A 26,575-nucleotide genomic window follows, 5' to 3' on the forward strand; every position below is an offset into this window, starting at 1 on the left:
GCCAGCACTCGCTGACTGACACCTGGAGACTTTCAGCAACACTGGGCCTTTCTAGGATCCCACTTCGTTGGACGGGGGGTGTTCTGCGTGCCACGAGGAGCAGCACCCGCTTAATGACTTAGTCAGGCCGAGGGGACCTTGCCTCGTCCAAATGCCTCAGAGTCGTACCGGCTTTTCTGTACTTTCTGTCAGGCTGCACCTGCAGTGTACCTTGCGTCACAATAGTGAGATGACAGGTTAAGGGTTGCCAGGATGCACTTTAGGCCCAGGGATTCTCTCAGTGCCGTTCGGAGGGCCTCCACAGAGGGAGAGCCACGCTGAATGTAATACTGGCCAAAACTTTGTCCCGGGGCTGCCTTCCAGCTGTAGACATCAAGCTCTGCAAGCGAGAAGCAGTTCACTGCCCTTCGCTCTGCGTAGCAAGAGCTGACCCCAGCAGTCTGCCCTGTGTTGTGTGGCTCGGAAAACAAAACGGGGACTCCCAGCGCACATGCTCTCCCTCAGAAGCAATTCACACGCGACTCTCTTAGGCCTACGCAAAGCCGCAGAGGAGTTAAAGCACTCTATGGCGTCAGGGTTCATGGAGGTGGCTGCCCACCCAACTTGGCTGATAGGAAGCGCTCGCGCTTCCCTTGAGGCTAGGGGTCACTTTGACTTCACACTTTAGCTAGGGCAAGCGTGGGATGAGCTCCCAGCAAGGCACTGGAGACCACCTGGATTCGTAGGAGAAAACTCACTGTCTTCACTGAGGCACTCCTGGAGGTGACTAGAAGACGGGTCAGGGCAGTGTCTTTCAGTCAGCCTTGAGGCCGCCACTATCGACCTTTCAAATGGGGAAAAGACTGCCCTCTGCCAGGCTTCTCAATTACCAACTGGATCACCCAGCACATACACCTATCTTCTCTGACCATCCAAGGGAGACCCGTGGAACACAGTTCGGCCTTCTGCGATGAAACTTTTGGATGCAGTGTGTGCTGCATGTGGTGAACGGCACAAACCCCGAACTGCCCTCAGCAGGCCTACCTGGGTGACTTCGGATGTTCCCAATGCCTAGCAATGCTCGGGGTTACTCTCTGCATTACTTCGGGCTGGACCTAAAGTCCAGTTTCCGCATCACCTAGAGAGACGTCGAGCAGGAGTCCCCAAACCGAATTGGAGCCCCGGTGGTTTCTTTCAGGGCCGCTTAGTTTTCCTCAACGTGGCAGACCCGCAGGGAACGAAACCCTGCCAAGAACCGCGTTCCTGGGGCTGTTTCAAAGCTGTGGGACGCTCGCCTCAGAGAACACCTTAGTTCCCGGCCCTTCCAACTGCATAGGGAGGGATGTGCCCAGAGCTGTGTATCCCTTGCTTGTGCTCAGAAGGCTTTGGGTACGCAGTGTACTTCCTTGGAAAGAAGTGCCCACGTGAGAGTCTTGAGCGCTGTGAGGCATACTAAAGCTAAAGCCGTCCACTGACTAAGACCTCCTGGAAACCGGGGCGCCCCTATCTCTGGGAATGGGAAAATGTGCACCTTACCTCGAGACTAGAGGTCCCATTTAGTGGGCACCTTAGCTACAGTATGCTCCTGGGGGTGAGCTCCCCGGAAGGAATTGCAAGCACCTGGTTTCTTTTGGAAAAAGTCACCGCTCCTCAGAGGAATCTGTGGAGTGAATAGTAGCAGGCGGCTTGGAAGCTGCAACGCAGTGGCTTTCCAAAGGGGGAAAGTCGGGCTTCTCCCACATCCTCCCAGTGCCAACTTGAGCCCACGACGCATTTGCCAGCACTCGCTGACTGACACCTGGAGACTTTCAGCAACACTGGGCCTTTCTAGGATCCCACTTCGTTGGACGGGGGGTGTTCTGCGTGCCACGAGGAGCAGCACCCGCTTAATGACTTAGTCAGGCCGAGGGGACCTTGCCTCGTCCAAATGCCTCAGAGTCGTACCGGCTTTTCTGTACTTTCTGTCAGGCTGCACCTGCAGTGTACCTTGCGTCACAATAGTGAGATGACAGGTTAAGGGTTGCCAGGATGCACTTTAGGCCCAGGGATTCTCTCAGTGCCGTTCGGAGGGCCTCCACAGAGGGAGAGCCACGCTGAATGTAATACTGGCCAAAACTTTGTCCCGGGGCTGCCTTCCAGCTGTAGACATCAAGCTCTGCAAGCGAGAAGCAGTTCACTGCCCTTCGCTCTGCGTAGCAAGAGCTGACCCCAGCAGTCTGCCCTGTGTTGTGTGGCTCGGAAAACAAAACGGGGACTCCCAGCGCACATGCTCTCCCTCAGAAGGAATTCACACGCGACTCTCTTAGGCCTACGCAAAGCCGCAGAGGAGTTAAAGCACTCTATGGCGTCAGGGTTCATGGAGGTGGCTGCCCACCCAACTTGGCTGATAGGAAGCGCTCGCGCTTCCCTTGAGGCTAGGGGTCACTTTGACTTCACACTTTAGCTAGGGCAAGCGTGGGATGAGCTCCCAGCAAGGCACTGGAGACCACCTGGATTCGTAGGAGAAAACTCACTGTCTTCACTGAGGCACTCCTGGAGGTGACTAGAAGACGGGTCAGGGCAGTGTCTTTCAGTCAGCCTTGAGGCCGCCACTATCGACCTTTCAAATGGGGAAAAGACTGCCCTCTGCCAGGCTTCTCAATTACCAACTGGATCACCCAGCACATACACCTATCTTCTCTGACCATCCAAGGGAGACCCGTGGAACACAGTTCGGCCTTCTGCGATGAAACTTTTGGATGCAGTGTGTGCTGCATGTGGTGAACGGCACAAACCCCGAACTGCCCTCAGCAGGCCTACCTGGGTGACTTCGGATGTTCCCAATGCCTAGCAATGCTCGGGGTTACTCTCTGCATTACTTCGGGCTGGACCTAAAGTCCAGTTTCCGCATCACCTAGAGAGACGTCGAGCAGGAGTCCCCAAACCGAATTGGAGCCCCGGTGGTTTCTTTCAGGGCCGCTTAGTTTTCCTCAACGTGGCAGACCCGCAGGGAACGAAACCCTGCCAAGAACCGCGTTCCTGGGGCTGTTTCAAAGCTGTGGGACGCTCGCCTCAGAGAACACCTTAGTTCCCGGCCCTTCCAACTGCATAGGGAGGGATGTGCCCAGAGCTGTGTATCCCTTGCTTGTGCTCAGAAGGCTTTGGGTACGCAGTGTACTTCCTTGGAAAGAAGTGCCCACGTGAGAGTCTTGAGCGCTGTGAGGCATACTAAAGCTAAAGCCGTCCACTGACTAAGACCTCCTGGAAACCGGGGCGCCCCTATCTCTGGGAATGGGAAAATGTGCACCTTACCTCGAGACTAGAGGTCCCATTTAGTGGGCACCTTAGCTACAGTATGCTCCTGGGGGTGAGCTCCCCGGAAGGAATCGCAAGCACCTGGTTTCTTTTGGAAAAAGTCACCGCTCCTCAGAGGAATCTGTGGAGTGAATAGTAGCAGGCGGCTTGGAAGCTGCAACGCAGTGGCTTTCCAAAGGGGGAAAGTCGGGCTTCTCCCACATCCTCCCAGTGCCAACTTGAGCCCACGACGCATTTGCCAGCACTCGCTGACTGACACCTGGAGACTTTCAGCAACACTGGGCCTTTCTAGGATCCCACTTCGTTGGACGGGGGGTGTTCTGCGTGCCACGAGGAGCAGCACCCGCTTAATGACTTAGTCAGGCCGAGGGGACCTTGCCTCGTCCAAATGCCTCAGAGTCGTACCGGCTTTTCTGTACTTTCTGTCAGGCTGCACCTGCAGTGTACCTTGCGTCACAATAGTGACATGACAGGTTAAGGGTTGCCAGGATGCACTTTAGGCCCAGGGATTCTCTCAGTGCCGTTCGGAGGGCCTCCACAGAGGGAGAGCCACGCTGAATGTAATACTGGCCAAAACTTTGTCCCGGGGCTGCCTTCCAGCTGTAGACATCAAGCTCTGCAAGCGAGAAGCAGTTCACTGCCCTTCGCTCTGCGTAGCAAGAGCTGACCCCAGCAGTCTGCCCTGTGTTGTGTGGCTCGGAAAACAAAACGGGGACTCCCAGCGCACATGCTCTCCCTCAGAAGGAATTCACACGCGACTCTCTTAGGCCTACGCAAAGCCGCAGAGGAGTTAAAGCACTCTATGGCGTCAGGGTTCATGGAGGTGGCTGCCCACCCAACTTGGCTGATAGGAAGCGCTCGCGCTTCCCTTGAGGCTAGGGGTCACTTTGACTTCACACTTTAGCTAGGGCAAGCGTGGGATGAGCTCCCAGCAAGGCACTGGAGACCACCTGGATTCGTAGGAGAAAACTCACTGTCTTCACTGAGGCACTCCTGGAGGTGACTAGAAGACGGGTCAGGGCAGTGTCTTTCAGTCAGCCTTGAGGCCGCCACTATCGACCTTTCAAATGGGGAAAAGACTGCCCTCTGCCAGGCTTCTCAATTACCAACTGGATCACCCAGCACATACACCTATCTTCTCTGACCATCCAAGGGAGACCCGTGGAACACAGTTCGGCCTTCTGCGATGAAACTTTTGGATGCAGTGTGTGCTGCATGTGGTGAACGGCACAAACCCCGAACTGCCCTCAGCAGGCCTACCTGGGTGACTTCGGATGTTCCCAATGCCTAGCAATGCTCGGGGTTACTCTCTGCATTACTTCGGGCTGGACCTAAAGTCCAGTTTCCGCATCACCTAGAGAGACGTCGAGCAGGAGTCCCCAAACCGAATTGGAGCCCCGGTGGTTTCTTTCAGGGCCGCTTAGTTTTCCTCAACGTGGCAGACCCGCAGGGAACGAAACCCTGCCAAGAACCGCGTTCCTGGGGCTGTTTCAAAGCTGTGGGACGCTCGCCTCAGAGAACACCTTAGTTCCCGGCCCTTCCAACTGCATAGGGAGGGATGTGCCCAGAGCTGTGTATCCCTTGCTTGTGCTCAGAAGGCTTTGGGTACGCAGTGTACTTCCTTGGAAAGAAGTGCCCACGTGAGAGTCTTGAGCGCTGTGAGGCATACTAAAGCTAAAGCCGTCCACTGACTAAGACCTCCTGGAAACCGGGGCGCCCCTATCTCTGGGAATGGGAAAATGTGCACCTTACCTCGAGACTAGAGGTCCCATTTAGTGGGCACCTTAGCTACAGTATGCTCCTGGGGGTGAGCTCCCCGGAAGGAATCGCAAGCACCTGGTTTCTTTTGGAAAAAGTCACCGCTCCTCAGAGGAATCTGTGGAGTGAATAGTAGCAGGCGGCTTGGAAGCTGCAACGCAGTGGCTTTCCAAAGGGGGAAAGTCGGGCTTCTCCCACATTCTCCCAGTGCCAACTTGAGCCCACGACGCATTTGCCAGCACTCGCTGACTGACACCTGGAGACTTCCAGCAACACTGGGCCTTTCTAGGATCCCACTTCGTTGGACGGGGGGTGTTCTGCGTGCCACGAGGAGCAGCACCCGCTTAATGACTTAGTCAGGCCGAGGGGACCTTGCCTCGTCCAAATGCCTCAGAGTCGTACCGGCTTTTCTGTACTTTCTGTCAGGCTGCACCTGCAGTGTACCTTGCGTCACAATAGTGAGATGACAGGTTAAGGGTTGCCAGGATGCACTTTAGGCTCAGGGATTCTCTCAGTGCCGTTCGGAGGGCCTCCACAGAGGGAGAGCCACGCTGAATGTAATACTGGCCAAAACTTGGTTCCGGGGCTGCCTTACAGCTGTAGACATCAAGCTCTGCAAGCGAGAAGCAGTTCACTGCCCTTCGCTCTGCGTAGCAAGAGCTGACCCCAGCAGTCTGCCCTGTGTTGTGTGGCTCGGAAAACAAAACGGGGACTCCCAGCGCACATGCTCTCCCTCAGAAGGAATTCACACGCGACTCTCTTAGGCCTACGCAAAGCCGCAGAGGAGTTAAAGCACTCTATGGCGTCAGGGTTCATGGAGGTGGCTGCCCACCCAACTTGGCTGATAGGAAGCGCTCGCGCTTCCCTTGAGGCTAGGGGTCACTTTGACTTCACACTTTAGCTAGGGCAAGCGTGGGATGAGCTCCCAGCAAGGCACTGGAGACCACCTGGATTCGTAGGAGAAAACTCACTGTCTTCACTGAGGCACTCCTGGAGGTGACTAGAAGACGGGTCAGGGCAGTGTCTTTCAGTCAGCCTTGAGGCCGCCACTATCGACCTTTCAAATGGGGAAAAGACTGCCCTCTGCCAGGCTTCTCAATTACCAACTGGATCACCCAGCACATACACCTATCTTCTCTGACCATCCAAGGGAGACCCGTGGAACACAGTTCGGCCTTCTGCGATGAAACTTTTGGATGCAGTGTGTGCTGCATGTGGTGAACGGCACAAACCCCGAACTGCCCTCAGCAGGCCTACCTGGGTGACTTCGGATGTTCCCAATGCCTAGCAATGCTCGGGGTTACTCTCTGCATTACTTCGGGCTGGACCTAAAGTCCAGTTTCCGCATCACCTAGAGAGACGTCGAGCAGGAGTCCCCAAACCGAATTGGAGCCCCGGTGGTTTCTTTCAGGGCCGCTTAGTTTTCCTCAACGTGGCAGACCCGCAGGGAACGAAACCCTGCCAAGAACCGCGTTCCTGGGGCTGTTTCAAAGCTGTGGGACGCTCGCCTCAGAGAACACCTTAGTTCCCGGCCCTTCCAACTGCATAGGGAGGGATGTGCCCAGAGCTGTGTATCCCTTGCTTGTGCTCAGAAGGCTTTGGGTACGCAGTGTACTTCCTTGGAAAGAAGTGCCCACGTGAGAGTCTTGAGCGCTGTGAGGCATACTAAAGCTAAAGCCGTCCACTGACTAAGACCTCCTGGAAACCGGGGCGCCCCTATCTCTGGGAATGGGAAAATGTGCACCTTACCTCGAGACTAGAGGTCCCATTTAGTGGGCACCTTAGCTACAGTATGCTCCTGGGGGTGAGCTCCCCGGAAGGAATCGCAAGCACCTGGTTTCTTTTGGAAAAAGTCACCGCTCCTCAGAGGAATCTGTGGAGTGAATAGTAGCAGGCGGCTTGGAAGCTGCAACGCAGTGGCTTTCCAAAGGGGGAAAGTCGGGCTTCTCCCACATTCTCCCAGTGCCAACTTGAGCCCACGACGCATTTGCCAGCACTCGCTGACTGACACCTGGAGACTTCCAGCAACACTGGGCCTTTCTAGGATCCCACTTCGTTGGACGGGGGGTGTTCTGCGTGCCACGAGGAGCAGCACCCGCTTAATGACTTAGTCAGGCCGAGGGGACCTTGCCTCGTCCAAATGCCTCAGAGTCGTACCGGCTTTTCTGTACTTTCTGTCAGGCTGCACCTGCAGTGTACCTTGCGTCACAATAGTGAGATGACAGGTTAAGGGTTGCCAGGATGCACTTTAGGCCCAGGGATTCTCTCAGTGCCGTTCGGAGGGCCTCCACAGAGGGAGAGCCACGCTGAATGTAATACTGGCCAAAACTTTGTCCCGGGGCTGCCTTACAGCTGTAGACATCAAGCTCTGCAAGCGAGAAGCAGTTCACTGCCCTTCGCTCTGCGTAGCAAGAGCTGACCCCAGCAGTCTGTCCTGTGTTGTGTGGCTCGGAAAACAAAACGGGGACTCCCAGCGCACATGCTCTCCCTCAGAAGGAATTCACACGCGACTCTCTTAGGCCTACGCAAAGCCGCAGAGGAGTTAAAGCACTCTATGGCGTCAGGGTTCATGGAGGTGGCTGCCCACCCAACTTGGCTGATAGGAAGCGCTCGCGCTTCCCTTGAGGCTAGGGGTCACTTTGACTTCACACTTTAGCTAGGGCAAGCGTGGGATGAGCTCCCAGCAAGGCACTGGAGACCACCTGGATTCGTAGGAGAAAACTCACTGTCTTCACTGAGGCACTCCTGGAGGTGACTAGAAGACGGGTCAGGGCAGTGTCTTTCAGTCAGCCTTGAGGCCGCCACTATCGACCTTTCAAATGGGGAAAAGACTGCCCTCTGCCAGGCTTCTCAATTACCAACTGGATCACCCAGCACATACACCTATCTTCTCTGACAATCCAAGGGAGACCCGTGGAACACAGTTCGGCCTTCTGCGATGAAACTTTTGGATGCAGTGTGTGCTGCATGTGGTGAACGGCACAAACCCCGAACTGCCCTCAGCAGGCCTACCTGGGTGACTTCGGATGTTCCCAATGCCTAGCAATGCTCGGGGTTACTCTCTGCATTACTTCGGGCTGGACCTAAAGTCCAGTTTCCGCATCACCTAGAGAGACGTCGAGCAGGAGTCCCCAAACCGAATTGGAGCCCCGGTGGTTTCTTTCAGGGCCGCTTAGTTTTCCTCAACGTGGCAGACCCGCAGGGAACGAAACCCTGCCAAGAACCGCGTTCCTGGGGCTGTTTCAAAGCTGTGGGACGCTCGCCTCAGAGAACACCTTAGTTCCCGGCCCTTCCAACTGCATAGGGAGGGATGTGCCCAGAGCTGTGTATCCCTTGCTTGTGCTCAGAAGGCTTTGGGTACGCAGTGTACTTCCTTGGAAAGAAGTGCCCACGTGAGAGTCTTGAGCGCTGTGAGGCATACTAAAGCTAAAGCCGTCCACTGACTAAGACCTCCTGGAAACCGGGGCGCCCCTATCTCTGGGAATGGGAAAATGTGCACCTTACCTCGAGACTAGAGGTCCCATTTAGTGGGCACCTTAGCTACAGTATGCTCCTGGGGGTGAGCTCCCCGGAAGGAATCGCAAGCACCTGGTTTCTTTTGGAAAAACTCACCGCTCCTCAGAGGAATCTGTGGAGTGAATAGTAGCAGGCGGCTTGGAAGCTGCAACGCAGTGGCTTTCCAAAGGGGGAAAGTCGGGCTTCTCCCACATTCTCCCAGTGCCAACTTGAGCCCACGACGCATTTGCCAGCACTCGCTGACTGACACCTGGAGACTTCCAGCAACACTGGGCCTTTCTAGGATCCCACTTCGTTGGACGGGGGGTGTTCTGCGTGCCACGAGGAGCAGCACCCGCTTAATGACTTAGTCAGGCCGAGGGGACCTTGCCTCGTCCAAATGCCTCAGAGTCGTACCGGCTTTTCTGTACTTTCTGTCAGGCTGCACCTGCAGTGTACCTTGCGTCACAATAGTGAGATGACAGGTTAAGGGTTGCCAGGATGCACTTTAGGCTCAGGGATTCTCTCAGTGCCGTTCGGAGGGCCTCCACAGAGGGAGAGCCACGCTGAATGTAATACTGGCCAAAACTTGGTTCCGGGGCTGCCTTACAGCTGTAGACATCAAGCTCTGCAAGCGAGAAGCAGTTCACTGCCCTTCGCTCTGCGTAGCAAGAGCTGACCCCAGCAGTCTGTCCTGTGTTGTGTGGCTCGGAAAACAAAACGGGGACTCCCAGCGCACATGCTCTCCCTCAGAAGGAATTCACACGCGACTCTCTTAGGCCTACGCAAAGCCGCAGAGGAGTTAAAGCACTCTATGGCGTCAGGGTTCATGGAGGTGGCTGCCCACCCAACTTGGCTGATAGGAAGCGCTCGCGCTTCCCTTGAGGCTAGGGGTCACTTTGACTTCACACTTTAGCTAGGGCAAGCGTGGGATGAGCTCCCAGCAAGGCACTGGAGACCACCTGGATTCGTAGGAGAAAACTCACTGTCTTCACTGAGGCACTCCTGGAGGTGACTAGAAGACGGGTCAGGGCAGTGTCTTTCAGTCAGCCTTGAGGCCGCCACTATCGACCTTTCAAATGGGGAAAAGACTGCCCTCTGCCAGGCTTCTCAATTACCAACTGGATCACCCAGCACATACACCTATCTTCTCTGACAATCCAAGGGAGACCCGTGGAACACAGTTCGGCCTTCTGCGATGAAACTTTTGGATGCAGTGTGTGCTGCATGTGGTGAACGGCACAAACCCCGAACTGCCCTCAGCAGGCCTACCTGGGTGACTTCGGATGTTCCCAATGCCTAGCAATGCTCGGGGTTACTCTCTGCATTACTTCGGGCTGGACCTAAAGTCCAGTTTCCGCATCACCTAGAGAGACGTCGAGCAGGAGTCCCCAAACCGAATTGGAGCCCCGGTGGTTTCTTTCAGGGCCGCTTAGTTTTCCTCAACGTGGCAGACCCGCAGGGAATGAAACCCTGCCAAGAACCGCGTTCCTGGGGCTGTTTCAAAGCTGTGGGACGCTCGCCTCAGAGAACACCTTAGTTCCCGGCCCTTCCAACTGCATAGGGAGGGATGTGCCCAGAGCTGTGTATCCCTTGCTTGTGCTCAGAAGGCTTTGGGTACGCAGTGTACTTCCTTGGAAAGAAGTGCCCACGTGAGAGTCTTGAGCGCTGTGAGGCATACTAAAGCTAAAGCCGTCCACTGACTAAGACCTCCTGGAAACCGGGGCGCCCCTATCTCTGGGAATGGGAAAATGTGCACCTTACCTCGAGACTAGAGGTCACATTTAGTGGGCACCTTAGCTACAGTATGCTCCTGGGGGTGAGCTCCCCGGAAGGAATCGCAAGCACCTGGTTTCTTTTGGAAAAACTCACCGCTCCTCAGAGGAATCTGTGGAGTGAATAGTAGCAGGCGGCTTGGAAGCTGCAACGAAGTGGCTTTCCAAAGGGGGAAAGTCGGGCTTCTCCCACACCCTCCCAGTGCCAACTTGAGCCCACGACGCATTTGCCAGCACTCGCTGACTGACACCTGGAGACTTTCAGCAACACTGGGCCTTTCTAGGATCCCACTTCGTTGGACGGGGGGTGTTCTGCGTGCCACGAGGAGCAGCACCCGCTTAATGACTTAGTCAGGCCGAGGGGACCTTGCCTCGTCCAAATGCCTCAGAGTCGTACCGGCTTTTCTGTACTTTCTGTCAGGCTGCACCTGCAGTGTACCTTGCGTCACAATAGTGAGATGACAGGTTAAGGGTTGCCAGGATGCACTTTAGGCTCAGGGATTCTCTCAGTGCCGTTCGGAGGGCCTCCACAGAGGGAGAGCCACGCTGAATGTAATACTGGCCAAAACTTTGTCCCGGGGCTGCCTTACAGCTGTAGACATCCAGCTCTGCAAGCGAGAAGCAGTTCACTGCCCTTCGCTCTGCGTAGCAAGAGCTGACCCCAGCAGTCTGTCCTGTGTTGTGTGGCTCGGAAAACAAAACGGGGACTCCCAGCGCACATGCTCTCCCTCAGAAGGAATTCACACGCGACTCTCTTAGGCCTACGCAAAGCCGCAGAGGAGTTAAAGCACTCTATGGCGTCAGGGTTCATGGAGGTGGCTGCCCACCCAACTTGGCTGATAGGAAGCGCTCGCGCTTCCCTTGAGGCTAGGGGTCACTTTGACTTCACACTTTAGCTAGGGCAAGCGTGGGATGAGCTCCCAGCAAGGCACTGGAGACCACCTGGATTCGTAGGAGAAAACTCACTGTCTTCACTGAGGCACTCCTGGAGGTGACTAGAAGACGGGTCAGGGCAGTGTCTTTCAGTCAGCCTTGAGGCCGCCACTATCGACCTTTCAAATGGGGAAAAGACTGCCCTCTGCCAGGCTTCTCAATTACCAACTGGATCACCCAGCACATACACCTATCTTCTCTGACAATCCAAGGGAGACCCGTGGAACACAGTTCGGCCTTCTGCGATGAAACTTTTGGATGCAGTGTGTGCTGCATGTGGTGAACGGCACAAACCCCGAACTGCCCTCAGCAGGCCTACCTGGGTGACTTCGGATGTTCCCAATGCCTAGCAATGCTCGGGGTTACTCTCTGCATTACTTCGGGCTGGACCTAAAGTCCAGTTTCCGCATCACCTAGAGAGACGTCGAGCAGGAGTCCCCAAACCGAATTGGAGCCCCGGTGGTTTCTTTCAGGGCCGCTTAGTTTTCCTCAACGTGGCAGACCCGCAGGGAACGAAACCCTGCCAAGAACCGCGTTCCTGGGGCTGTTTCAAAGCTGTGGGACGCTCGCCTCAGAGAACACCTTAGTTCCCGGCCCTTCCAACTGCATAGGGAGGGATGTGCCCAGAGCTGTGTATCCCTTGCTTGTGCTCAGAAGGCTTTGGGTACGCAGTGTACTTCCTTGGAAAGAAGTGCCCACGTGAGAGTCTTGAGCGCTGTGAGGCATACTAAAGCTAAAGCCGTCCACTGACTAAGACCTCCTGGAAACCGGGGCGCCCCTATCTCTGGGAATGGGAAAATGTGCACCTTACCTCGAGACTAGAGGTCACATTTAGTGGGCACCTTAGCTACAGTATGCTCCTGGGGGTGAGCTCCCCGGAAGGAATCGCAAGCACCTGGTTTCTTTTGGAAAAAGTCACCGCTCCTCAGAGGAATCTGTGGAGTGAATAGTAGCAGGCGGCTTGGAAGCTGCAACGAAGTGGCTTTCCAAAGGGGGAAAGTCGGGCTTCTCCCACACCCTCCCAGTGCCAACTTGAGCCCACGACGCATTTGCCAGCACTCGCTGACTGACACCTGGAGACTTTCAGCAACACTGGGCCTTTCTAGGATCCCACTTCGTTGGACGGGGGGTGTTCTGCGTGCCACGAGGAGCAGCACCCGCTTAATGACTTAGTCAGGCCGAGGGGACCTTGCCTCGTCCAAATGCCTCAGAGTCGTACCGGCTTTTCTGTACTTTCTGTCAGGCTGCACCTGCAGTGTACCTTGCGTCACAATAGTGAGATGACAGGTTAAGGGTTGCCAGGATGCACTTTAGGCTCAGGGATTCTCTCAGTGCCGTTCGGAGGGCCTCCACAGAGGGAGAGCCACGCTGAATGTAATACTGGCCAAAACTTTGTCCCGGGGCTGCCTTACAGCTGTAGACATCCAGCTCTGCAAGCGAGAAGCAGTTCACTGCCCTTCGCTCTGCGTAGCAAGAGCTGACCCCAGCAGTCTGTCCTGTGTTGTGTGGCTCGGAAAACAAAACGGGGACTCCCAGCGCACATGCTCTCCCTCAGAAGGAATTCACACGCGACTCTCTTAGGCCTACGCAAAGCCGCAGAGGAGTTAAAGCACTCTATGGCGTCAGGGTTCATGGAGGTGGCTGCCCACCCAACTTGGCTGATAGGAAGCGCTCGCGCTTCCCTTGAGGCTAGGGGTCACTTTGACTTCACACTTTAGCTAGGGCAAGCGTGGGATGAGCTCCCAGCAAGGCACTGGAGACCACCTGGATTCGTAGGAGAAAACTCACTGTCTTCACTGAGGCACTCCTGGAGGTGACTAGAAGACGGGTAAGGGCAGTGTCTTTCAGTCAGCCTTGAGGCCGCCACTATCGACCTTTCAAATGGGGAAAAGACTGCCCTCTGCCAGGCTTCTCAATTACCAACTGGATCACCCAGCACATACACCTATCTTCTCTGACAATCCAAGGGAGACCCGTGGAACACAGTTCGGCCTTCTGCGATGAAACTTTTGGATGCAGTGTGTGCTGCATGTGGTGAACGGCACAAACCCCGAACTGCCCTCAGCAGGCCTACCTGGGTGACTTCGGATGTTCCCAATGCCTAGCAATGCTCGGGGTTACTCTCTGCATTACTTCGGGCTGGACCTAAAGTCCAGTTTCCGCATCACCTAGAGAGACGTCGAGCAGGAGTCCCCAAACCGAATTGGAGCCCCGGTGGTTTCTTTCAGGGCCGCTTAGTTTTCCTCAACGTGGCAGACCCGCAGGGAACGAAACCCTGCCAAGAACCGCGTTCCTGGGGCTGTTTCAAAGCTGTGGGACGCTCGCCTCAGAGAACACCTTAGTTCCCGGCCCTTCCAACTGCATAGGGAGGGATGTGCCCAGAGCTGTGTATCCCTTGCTTGTGCTCAGAAGGCTTTGGGTACGCAGTGTACTTCCTTGGAAAGAAGTGCCCACGTGAGAGTCTTGAGCGCTGTGAGGCATACTAAAGCTAAAGCCGTCCACTGACTAAGACCTCCTGGAAACCGGGGCGCCCCTATCTCTGGGAATGGGAAAATGTGCACCTTACCTCGAGACTAGAGGTCACATTTAGTGGGCACCTTAGCTACAGTATGCTCCTGGGGGTGAGCTCCCCGGAAGGAATCGCAAGCACCTGGTTTCTTTTGGAAAAAGTCACCGCTCCTCAGAGGAATCTGTGGAGTGAATAGTAGCAGGCGGCTTGGAAGCTGCAACGAAGTGGCTTTCCAAAGGGGGAAAGTCGGGCTTCTCCCACACCCTCCCAGTGCCAACTTGAGCCCACGACGCATTTGCCAGCACTCGCTGACTGACACCTGGAGACTTTCAGCAACACTGGGCCTTTCTAGGATCCCACTTCGTTGGACGGGGGGTGTTCTGCGTGCCACGAGGAGCAGCACCCGCTTAATGACTTAGTCAGGCCGAGGGGACCTTGCCTCGTCCAAATGCCTCAGAGTCGTACCGGCTTTTCTGTACTTTCTGTCAGGCTGCACCTGCAGTGTACCTTGCGTCACAAGAGTGAGATGACAGGTTAAGGGTTGCCAGGATGCACTTTAGGCTCAGGGATTCTCTCAGTGCCGTTCGGAGGGCCTCCACAGAGGGAGAGCCACGCTGAATGTAATACTGGCCAAAACTTGGTCCCGGGGCTGCCTTACAGCTGTAGACATCCAGCTCTGCAAGCGAGAAGCAGTTCACTGCCCTTCGCTCTGCGTAGCAAGAGCTGACCCCAGCAGTCTGTCCTGTGTTGTGTGGCTCGGAAAACAAAACGGGGACTCCCAGCGCACATGCTCTCCCTCAGAAGGAATTCACACGCGACTCTCTTAGGCCTACGCAAAGCCGCAGAGGAGTTAAAGCACTCTATGGCGTCAGGGTTCATGGAGGTGGCTGCCCACCCAACTTGGCTGATAGGAAGCGCTCGCGCTTCCCTTGAGGCTAGGGGTCACTTTGACTTCACACTTTAGCTAGGGCAAGCGTGGGATGAGCTCCCAGCAAGGCACTGGAGACCACCTGGATTCGTAGGAGAAAACTCACTGTCTTCACTGAGGCACTCCTGGAGGTGACTAGAAGACGGGTAAGGGCAGTGTCTTTCAGTCAGCCTTGAGGCCGCCACTATCGACCTTTCAAATGGGGAAAAGACTGCCCTCTGCCAGGCTTCTCAATTACCAACTGGATCACCCAGCACATACACCTATCTTCTCTGACAATCCAAGGGAGACCCGTGGAACACAGTTCGGCCTTCTGCGATGAAACTTTTGGATGCAGTGTGTGCTGCATGTGGTGAACGGCACAAACCCCGAACTGCCCTCAGCAGGCCTACCTGGGTGACTTCGGATGTTCCCAATGCCTAGCAATGCTCGGGGTTACTCTCTGCATTACTTCGGGCTGGACCTAAAGTCCAGTTTCCGCATCACCTAGAGAGACGTCGAGCAGGAGTCCCCAAACCGAATTGGAGCCCCGGTGGTTTCTTTCAGGGCCGCTTAGTTTTCCTCAACGTGGCAGACCCGCAGGGAACGAAACCCTGCCAAGAACCGCGTTCCTGGGGCTGTTTCAAAGCTGTGGGACGCTCGCCTCAGAGAACACCTTAGTTCCCGGCCCTTCCAACTGCATAGGGAGGGATGTGCCCAGAGCTGTGTATCCCTTGCTTGTGCTCAGAAGGCTTTGGGTACGCAGTGTACTTCCTTGGAAAGAAGTGCCCACGTGAGAGTCTTGAGCGCTGTGAGGCATACTAAAGCTAAAGCCGTCCACTGACTAAGACCTCCTGGAAACCGGGGCGCCCCTATCTCTGGGAATGGGAAAATGTGCACCTTACCTCGAGACTAGAGGTCACATTTAGTGGGCACCTTAGCTACAGTATGCTCCTGGGGGTGAGCTCCCCGGAAGGAATCGCAAGCACCTGGTTTCTTTTGGAAAAACTCACCGCTCCTCAGAGGAATCTGTGGAGTGAATAGTAGCAGGCGGCTTGGAAGCTGCAACGAAGTGGCTTTCCAAAGGGGGAAAGTCGGGCTTCTCCCACATCCTCCCAGTGCCAACTTGAGCCCACGACGCATTTGCCAGCACTCGCTGACTGACACCTGGAGACTTTCAGCAACACTGGGCCTTTCTAGGATCCCACTTCGTTGGACGGGGGGTGTTCTGCGTGCCACGAGGAGCAGCACCCGCTTAATGACTTAGTCAGGCCGAGGGGACCTTGCCTCGTCCAAATGCCTCAGAGTCGTACCGGCTTTTCTGTACTTTCTGTCAGGCTGCACCTGCAGTGTACCTTGCGTCACAAGAGTGAGATGACAGGTTAAGGGTTGCCAGGATGCACTTTAGGCTCAGGGATTCTCTCAGTGCCGTTCGGAGGGCCTCCACAGAGGGAGAGCCACGCTGAATGTAATACTGGCCAAAACTTGGTCCCGGGGCTGCCTTACAGCTGTAGACATCAAGCTCTGCAAGCGAGAAGCAGTTCACTGCCCTTCGCTCTGCGTAGCAAGAGCTGACCCCAGCAGTCTGTCCTGTGTTGTGTGGCTCGGAAAACAAAACGGGGACTCCCAGCGCACATGCTCTCCCTCAGAAGGAATTCACACGCGACTCTCTTAGGCCTACGCAAAGCCGCAGAGGAGTTAAAGCACTCTATGGCGTCAGGGTTCATGGAGGTGGCTGCCCACCCAACTTGGCTGATAGGAAGCGCTCGCGCTTCCCTTGAGGCTAGGGGTCACTTTGACTTCACACTTTAGCTAGGGCAAGCGTGGGATGAGCTCCCAGCAAGGCACTGGAGACCACCTGGGTTCGTAGGAGAAAACTCACTGTCTTCACTGAGGCACTCCTGGAGGTGACTAGAAGACGGGTAAGGGCAGTGTCTTTCAGTCAGCCTTGAGGCCGCCACTATCGACCTTTCAAATGGGGAAAAGACTGCCCTCTGCCAGGCTTCTCAATTACCAACTGGATCACCCAGCACATACACCTATCTTCTCTGACAATCCAAGGGAGACCCGTGGAACACAGTTCGGCCTTCTGCGATGAAACTTTTGGATGCAGTGTGTGCTGCATGTGGTGAACGGCACAAACCCCGAACTGCCCTCAGCAGGCCTACCTGGGTGACTTCGGATGTTCCCAATGCCTAGCAATGCTCGGGGTTACTCTCTGCATTACTTCGGGCTGGACCTAAAGTCCAGTTTCCGCATCACCTAGAGAGACGTCGAGCAGGAGTCCCCAAACCGAATTGGAGCCCCGGTGGTTTCTTTCAGGGCCGCTTAGTTTTCCTCAACGTGGCAGACCCGCAGGGAACGAAACCCTGCCAAGAACCGCGTTCCTGGGGCTGTTTCAAAGCTGTGGGACGCTCGCCTCAGAGAACACCTTAGTTCCCGGCCCTTCCAACTGCATAGGGAGGGATGTGCCCAGAGCTGTGTATCCCTTGCTTGTGCTCAGAAGGCTTTGGGTACGCAGTGTACTTCCTTGGAAAGAAGTGCCCACGTGAGAGTCTTGAGCGCTGTGAGGCATACTAAAGCTAAAGCCGTCCACTGACTAAGACCTCCTGGAAACCGGGGCGCCCCTATCTCTGGGAATGGGAAAATGTGCACCTTACCTCGAGACTAGAGGTCACATTTAGTGGGCACCTTAGCTACAGTATGCTCCTGGGGGTGAGCTCCCCGGAAGGAATCGCAAGCACCTGGTTTCTTTTGGAAAAAGTCACCGCTCCTCAGAGGAATCTGTGGAGTGAATAGTAGCAGGCGGCTTGGAAGCTGCAACGCAGTGGCTTTCCAAAGGGGGAAAGTCGGGCTTCTCCCACATCCTCCCAGTGCCAACTTGAGCCCACGACGCATTTGCCAGCACTCGCTGACTGACACCTGGAGACTTTCAGCAACACTGGGCCTTTCTAGGATCCCACTTCGTTGGACGGGGGGTGTTCTGCGTGCCACGAGGAGCAGCACCCGCTTAATGACTTAGTCAGGCCGAGGGGACCTTGCCTCGTCCAAATGCCTCAGAGTCGTACCGGCTTTTCTGTACTTTCTGTCAGGCTGCACCTGCAGTGTACCTTGCGTCACAATAGTGAGATGACAGGTTAAGGGTTGCCAGGATGCACTTTAGGCTCAGGGATTCTCTCAGTGCCGTTCGGAGGGCCTCCACAGAGGGAGAGCCACGCTGAATGTAATACTGGCCAAAACTTGGTCCCGGGGCTGCCTTACAGCTGTAGACATCAAGCTCTGCAAGCGAGAAGCAGTTCACTGCCCTTCGCTCTGCGTAGCAAGAGCTGACCCCAGCAGTCTGTCCTGTGTTGTGTGGCTCGGAAAACAAAACGGGGACTCCCAGCGCACATGCTCTCCCTCAGAAGGAATTCACACGCGACTCTCTTAGGCCTACGCAAAGCCGCAGAGGAGTTAAAGCACTCTATGGCGTCAGGGTTCATGGAGGTGGCTGCCCACCCAACTTGGCTGATAGGAAGCGCTCGCGCTTCCCTTGAGGCTAGGGGTCACTTTGACTTCACACTTTAGCTAGGGCAAGCGTGGGATGAGCTCCCAGCAAGGCACTGGAGACCACCTGGATTCGTAGGAGAAAACTCACTGTCTTCACTGAGGCACTCCTGGAGGTGACTAGAAGACGGGTAAGGGCAGTGTCTTTCAGTCAGCCTTGAGGCCGCCACTATCGACCTTTCAAATGGGGAAAAGACTGCCCTCTGCCAGGCTTCTCAATTACCAACTGGATCACCCAGCACATACACCTATCTTCTCTGACCATCCAAGGGAGACCCGTGGAACACAGTTCGGCCTTCTGCGATGAAACTTTTGGATGCAGTGTGTGCTGCATGTGGTGAACGGCACAAACCCCGAACTGCCCTCAGCAGGCCTACCTGGGTGACTTCGGATGTTCCCAATGCCTAGCAATGCTCGGGGTTACTCTCTGCATTACTTCGGGCTGGACCTAAAGTCCAGTTTCCGCATCACCTAGAGAGACGTCGAGCAGGAGTCCCCAAACCGAATTGGAGCCCCGGTGGTTTCTTTCAGGGCCGCTTAGTTTTCCTCAACGTGGCAGACCCGCAGGGAACGAAACCCTGCCAAGAACCGCGTTCCTGGGGCTGTTTCAAAGCTGTGGGACGCTCGCCTCAGAGAACACCTTAGTTCCCGGCCCTTCCAACTGCATAGGGAGGGATGTGCCCAGAGCTGTGTATCCCTTGCTTGTGCTCAGAAGGCTTTGGGTACGCAGTGTACTTCCTGGGAAAGAAGTGCCCACGTGAGAGTCTTGAGCGCTGTGAGGCATACTAAAGCTAAAGCCGTCCACTGACTAAGACCTCCTGGAAACCGGGGCGCCCCTATCTCTGGGAATGGGAAAATGTGCACCTTACCTCGAGACTAGAGGTCACATTTAGTGGGCACCTTAGCTACAGTATGCTCCTGGGGGTGAGCTCCCCGGAAGGAATCGCAAGCACCTGGTTTCTTTTGGAAAAAGTCACCGCTCCTCAGAGGAATCTGTGGAGTGAATAGTAGCAGGCGGCTTGGAAGCTGCAACGCAGTGGCTTTCCAAAGGGGGAAAGTCGGGCTTCTCCCACATCCTCCCAGTGCCAACTTGAGCCCACGACGCATTTGCCAGCACTCGCTGACGGACACCTGGAGACTTTCAGCAACACTGGGCCTTTCTAGGATCCCACTTCGTTGGACGGGGGGTGTTCTGCGTGCCACGAGGAGCAGCACCCGCTTAATGACTTAGTCAGGCCGAGGGGACCTTGCCTCGTCCAAATGCCTCAGAGTCGTACCGGCTTTTCTGTACTTTCTGTCAGGCTGCACCTGCAGTGTACCTTGCGTCACAATAGTGAGATGACAGGTTAAGGGTTGCCAGGATGCACTTTAGGCTCAGGGATTCTCTCAGTGCCGTTCGGAGGGCCTCCACAGAGGGAGAGCCACGCTGAATGTAATACTGGCCAAAACTTGGTCCCGGGGCTGCCTTACAGCTGTAGACATCAAGCTCTGCAAGCGAGAAGCAGTTCACTGCCCTTCGCTCTGCGTAGCAAGAGCTGACCCCAGCAGTCTGTCCTGTGTTGTGTGGCTCGGAAAACAAAACGGGGACTCCCAGCGCACATGCTCTCCCTCAGAAGGAATTCACACGCGACTCTCTTAGGCCTACGCAAAGCCGCAGAGGAGTTAAAGCACTCTATGGCGTCAGGGTTCATGGAGGTGGCTGCCCACCCAACTTGGCTGATAGGAAGCGCTCGCGCTTCCCTTGAGGCTAGGGGTCACTTTGACTTCACACTTTAGCTAGGGCAAGCGTGGGATGAGCTCCCAGCAAGGCACTGGAGACCACCTGGATTCGTAGGAGAAAACTCACTGTCTTCACTGAGGCACTCCTGGAGGTGACTAGAAGACGGGTAAGGGCAGTGTCTTTCAGTCAGCCTTGAGGCCGCCACTATCGACCTTTCAAATGGGGAAAAGACTGCCCTCTGCCAGGCTTCTCAATTACCAACTGGATCACCCAGCACATACACCTATCTTCTCTGACCATCCAAGGGAGACCCGTGGAACACAGTTCGGCCTTCTGCGATGAAACTTTTGGATGCAGTGTGTGCTGCATGTGGTGAACGGCACAAACCCCGAACTGCCCTCAGCAGGCCTACCTGGGTGACTTCGGATGTTCCCAATGCCTAGCAATGCTCGGGGTTACTCTCTGCATTACTTCGGGCTGGACCTAAAGTCCAGTTTCCGCATCACCTAGAGAGACGTCGAGCAGGAGTCCCCAAACCGAATTGGAGCCCCGGTGGTTTCTTTCAGGGCCGCTTAGTTTTCCTCAACGTGGCAGACCCGCAGGGAACGAAACCCTGCCAAGAACCGCGTTCCTGGGGCTGTTTCAAAGCTGTGGGACGCTCGCCTCAGAGAACACCTTAGTTCCCGGCCCTTCCAACTGCATAGGGAGGGATGTGCCCAGAGCTGTGTATCCCTTGCTTGTGCTCAGAAGGCTTTGGGTACGCAGTGTACTTCCTGGGAAAGAAGTGCCCACGTGAGAGTCTTGAGCGCTGTGAGGCATACTAAAGCTAAAGCCGTCCACTGACTAAGACCTCCTGGAAACCGGGGCGCCCCTATCTCTGGGAATGGGAAAATGTGCACCTTACCTCGAGACTAGAGGTCACATTTAGTGGGCACCTTAGCTACAGTATGCTCCTGGGGGTGAGCTCCCCGGAAGGAATCGCAAGCACCTGGTTTCTTTTGGAAAAAGTCACCGCTCCTCAGAGGAATCTGTGGAGTGAATAGTAGCAGGCGGCTTGGAAGCTGCAACGCAGTGGCTTTCCAAAGGGGGAAAGTCGGGCTTCTCCCACATCCTCCCAGTGCCAACTTGAGCCCACGACGCATTTGCCAGCACTCGCTGACGGACACCTGGAGACTTTCAGCAACACTGGGCCTTTCTAGGATCCCACTTCGTTGGACGGGGGGTGTTCTGCGTGCCACGAGGAGCAGCACCCGCTTAATGACTTAGTCAGGCCGAGGGGACCTTGCCTCGTCCAAATGCCTCAGAGTCGTACCGGCTTTTCTGTACTTTCTGTCAGGCTGCACCTGCAGTGTACCTTGCGTCACAAGAGTGAGATGACAGGTTAAGGGTTGCCAGGATGCACTTTAGGCTCAGGGATTCTCTCAGTGCCGTTCGGAGGGCCTCCACAGAGGGAGAGCCACGCTGAATGTAATACTGGCCAAAACTTGGTCCCGGGGCTGCCTTACAGCTGTAGACATCAAGCTCTGCAAGCGAGAAGCAGTTCACTGCCCTTCGCTCTGCGTAGCAAGAGCTGACCCCAGCAGTCTGTCCTGTGTTGTGTGGCTCGGAAAACAAAACGGGGACTCCCAGCGCACATGCTCTCCCTCAGAAGGAATTCACACGCGACTCTCTTAGGCCTACGCAAAGCCGCAGAGGAGTTAAAGCACTCTATGGCGTCAGGGTTCATGGAGGTGGCTGCCCACCCAACTTGGCTGATAGGAAGCGCTCGCGCTTCCCTTGAGGCTAGGGGTCACTTTGACTTCACACTTTAGCTAGGGCAAGCGTGGGATGAGCTCCCAGCAAGGCACTGGAGACCACCTGGATTCGTAGGAGAAAACTCACTGTCTTCACTGAGGCACTCCTGGAGGTGACTAGAAGACGGGTAAGGGCAGTGTCTTTCAGTCAGCCTTGAGGCCGCCACTATCGACCTTTCAAATGGGGAAAAGACTGCCCTCTGCCAGGCTTCTCAATTACCAACTGGATCACCCAGCACATACACCTATCTTCTCTGACCATCCAAGGGAGACCCGTGGAACACAGTTCGGCCTTCTGCGATGAAACTTTTGGATGCAGTGTGTGCTGCATGTGGTGAACGGCACAAACCCCGAACTGCCCTCAGCAGGCCTACCTGGGTGACTTCGGATGTTCCCAATGCCTAGCAATGCTCGGGGTTACTCTCTGCATTACTTCGGGCTGGACCTAAAGTCCAGTTTCCGCATCACCTAGAGAGACGTCGAGCAGGAGTCCCCAAACCGAATTGGAGCCCCGGTGGTTTCTTTCAGGGCCGCTTAGTTTTCCTCAACGTGGCAGACCCGCAGGGAACGAAACCCTGCCAAGAACCGCGTTCCTGGGGCTGTTTCAAAGCTGTGGGACGCTCGCCTCAGAGAACACCTTAGTTCCCGGCCCTTCCAACTGCATAGGGAGGGATGTGCCCAGAGCTGTGTATCCCTTGCTTGTGCTCAGAAGGCTTTGGGTACGCAGTGTACTTCCTGGGAAAGAAGTGCCCACGTGAGAGTCTTGAGCGCTGTGAGGCATACTAAAGCTAAAGCCGTCCACTGACTAAGACCTCCTGGAAACCGGGGCGCCCCTATCTCTGGGAATGGGAAAATGTGCACCTTACCTCGAGACTAGAGGTCACATTTAGTGGGCACCTTAGCTACAGTATGCTCCTGGGGGTGAGCTCCCCGGAAGGAATCGCAAGCACCTGGTTTCTTTTGGAAAAACTCACCGCTCCTCAGAGGAATCTGTGGAGTGAATAGTAGCAGGCGGCTTGGAAGCTGCAACGCAGTGGCTTTCCAAAGGGGGAAAGTCGGGCTTCTCCCACATCCTCCCAGTGCCAACTTGAGCCCACGACGCATTTGCCAGCACTCGCTGACGGACACCTGGAGACTTTCAGCAACACTGGGCCTTTCTAGGATCCCACTTCGTTGGACGGGGGGTGTTCTGCGTGCCACGAGGAGCAGCACCCGCTTAATGACTTAGTCAGGCCGAGGGGACCTTGCCTCGTCCAAATGCCTCAGAGTCGTACCGGCTTTTCTGTACTTTCTGTCAGGCTGCACCTGCAGTGTACCTTGCGTCACAAGAGTGAGATGACAGGTTAAGGGTTGCCAGGATGCACTTTAGGCTCAGGGATTCTCTCAGTGCCGTTCGGAGGGCCTCCACAGAGGGAGAGCCACGCTGAATGTAATACTGGCCAAAACTTGGTCCCGGGGCTGCCTTACAGCTGTAGACATCAAGCTCTGCAAGCGAGAAGCAGTTCACTGCCCTTCGCTCTGCGTAGCAAGAGCTGACCCCAGCAGTCTGTCCTGTGTTGTGTGGCTCGGAAAACAAAACGGGGACTCCCAGCGCACATGCTCTCCCTCAGAAGGAATTCACACGCGACTCTCTTAGGCCTACGCAAAGCCGCAGAGGAGTTAAAGCACTCTATGGCGTCAGGGTTCATGGAGGTGGCTGCCCACCCAACTTGGCTGATAGGAAGCGCTCGCGCTTCCCTTGAGGCTAGGGGTCACTTTGACTTCACACTTTAGCTAGGGCAAGCGTGGGATGAGCTCCCAGCAAGGCACTGGAGACCACCTGGATTCGTAGGAGAAAACTCACTGTCTTCACTGAGGCACTCCTGGAGGTGACTAGAAGACGGGTAAGGGCAGTGTCTTTCAGTCAGCCTTGAGGCCGCCACTATCGACCTTTCAAATGGGGAAAAGACTGCCCTCTGCCAGGCTTCTCAATTACCAACTGGATCACCCAGCACATACACCTATCTTCTCTGACCATCCAAGGGAGACCCGTGGAACACAGTTCGGCCTTCTGCGATGAAACTTTTGGATGCAGTGTGTGCTGCATGTGGTGAACGGCACAAACCCCGAACTGCCCTCAGCAGGCCTACCTGGGTGACTTCGGATGTTCCCAATGCCTAGCAATGCTCGGGGTTACTCTCTGCATTACTTCGGGCTGGACCTAAAGTCCAGTTTCCGCATCACCTAGAGAGACGTCGAGCAGGAGTCCCCAAACCGAATTGGAGCCCCGGTGGTTTCTTTCAGGGCCGCTTAGTTTTCCTCAACGTGGCAGACCCGCAGGGAACGAAACCCTGCCAAGAACCGCGTTCCTGGGGCTGTTTCAAAGCTGTGGGACGCTCGCCTCAGAGAACACCTTAGTTCCCGGCCCTTCCAACTGCATAGGGAGGGATGTGCCCAGAGCTGTGTATCCCTTGCTTGTGCTCAGAAGGCTTTGGGTACGCAGTGTACTTCCTGGGAAAGAAGTGCCCACGTGAGAGTCTTGAGCGCTGTGAGGCATACTAAAGCTAAAGCCGTCCACTGACTAAGACCTCCTGGAAACCGGGGCGCCCCTATCTCTGGGAATGGGAAAATGTGCACCTTACCTCGAGACTAGAGGTCACATTTAGTGGGCACCTTAGCTACAGTATGCTCCTGGGGGTGAGCTCCCCGGAAGGAATCGCAAGCACCTGGTTTCTTTTGGAAAAAGTCACCGCTCCTCAGAGGAATCTGTGGAGTGAATAGTAGCAGGCGGCTTGGAAGCTGCAACGCAGTGGCTTTCCAAAGGGGGAAAGTCGGGCTTCTCCCACATCCTCCCAGTGCCAACTTGAGCCCACGACGCATTTGCCAGCACTCGCTGACGGACACCTGGAGACTTTCAGCAACACTGGGCCTTTCTAGGATCCCACTTCGTTGGACGGGGGGTGTTCTGCGTGCCACGAGGAGCAGCACCCGCTTAATGACTTAGTCAGGCCGAGGGGACCTTGCCTCGTCCAAATGCCTCAGAGTCGTACCGGCTTTTCTGTACTTTCTGTCAGGCTGCACCTGCAGTGTACCTTGCGTCACAATAGTGAGATGACAGGTTAAGGGTTGCCAGGATGCACTTTAGGCTCAGGGATTCTCTCAGTGCCGTTCGGAGGGCCTCCACAGAGGGAGAGCCACGCTGAATGTAATACTGGCCAAAACTTGGTCCCGGGGCTGCCTTACAGCTGTAGACATCAAGCTCTGCAAGCGAGAAGCAGTTCACTGCCCTTCGCTCTGCGTAGCAAGAGCTGACCCCAGCAGTCTGTCCTGTGTTGTGTGGCTCGGAAAACAAAACGGGGACTCCCAGCGCACATGCTCTCCCTCAGAAGGAATTCACACGCGACTCTCTTAGGCCTACGCAAAGCCGCAGAGGAGTTAAAGCACTCTATGGCGTCAGGGTTCATGGAGGTGGCTGCCCACCCAACTTGGCTGATAGGAAGCGCTCGCGCTTCCCTTGAGGCTAGGGGTCACTTTGACTTCACACTTTAGCTAGGGCAAGCGTGGGATGAGCTCCCAGCAAGGCACTGGAGACCACCTGGATTCGTAGGAGAAAACTCACTGTCTTCACTGAGGCACTCCTGGAGGTGACTAGAAGACGGGTAAGGGCAGTGTCTTTCAGTCAGCCTTGAGGCCGCCACTATCGACCTTTCAAATGGGGAAAAGACTGCCCTCTGCCAGGCTTCTCAATTACCAACTGGATCACCCAGCACATACACCTATCTTCTCTGACCATCCAAGGGAGACCCGTGGAACACAGTTCGGCCTTCTGCGATGAAACTTTTGGATGCAGTGTGTGCTGCATGTGGTGAACGGCACAAACCCCGAACTGCCCTCAGCAGGCCTACCTGGGTGACTTCGGATGTTCCCAATGCCTAGCAATGCTCGGGGTTACTCTCTGCATTACTTCGGGCTGGACCTAAAGTCCAGTTTCCGCATCACCTAGAGAGACGTCGAGCAGGAGTCCCCAAACCGAATTGGAGCCCCGGTGGTTTCTTTCAGGGCCGCTTAGTTTTCCTCAACGTGGCAGACCCGCAGGGAACGAAACCCTGCCAAGAACCGCGTTCCTGGGGCTGTTTCAAAGCTGTGGGACGCTCGCCTCAGAGAACACCTTAGTTCCCGGCCCTTCCAACTGCATAGGGAGGGATGTGCCCAGAGCTGTGTATCCCTTGCTTGTGCTCAGAAGGCTTTGGGTACGCAGTGTACTTCCTGGGAAAGAAGTGCCCACGTGAGAGTCTTGAGCGCTGTGAGGCATACTAAAGCTAAAGCCGTCCACTGACTAAGACCTCCTGGAAACCGGGGCGCCCCTATCTCTGGGAATGGGAAAATGTGCACCTTACCTCGAGACTAGAGGTCCCATTTAGTGGGCACCTTAGCTACAGTATGCTCCTGGGGGTGAGCTCCCCGGAAGGAATCGCAAGCACCTGGTTTCTTTTGGAAAAACTCACCGCTCCTCAGAGGAATCTGTGGAGTGAATAGTAGCAGGCGGCTTGGAAGCTGCAACGCAGTGGCTTTCCAAAGGGGGAAAGTCGGGCTTCTCCCACATCCTCCCAGTGCCAACTTGAGCCCACGACGCATTTGCCAGCACTCGCTGACGGACACCTGGAGACTTTCAGCAACACTGGGCCTTTCTAGGATCCCACTTCGTTGGACGGGGGGTGTTCTGCGTGCCACGAGGAGCAGCACCCGCTTAATGACTTAGTCAGGCCGAGGGGACCTTGCCTCGTCCAAATGCCTCAGAGTCGTACCGGCTTTTCTGTACTTTCTGTCAGGCTGCACCTGCAGTGTACCTTGCGTCACAAGAGTGAGATGACAGGTTAAGGGTTGCCA

The sequence above is a fragment of the Mesoplodon mirus genome (assembly GCF_964341445.2).
Source record: "Mesoplodon mirus genome assembly, chromosome: 4".
In the NCBI taxonomy this organism is placed as follows: domain Eukaryota; kingdom Metazoa; phylum Chordata; class Mammalia; order Artiodactyla; family Ziphiidae; genus Mesoplodon; species Mesoplodon mirus.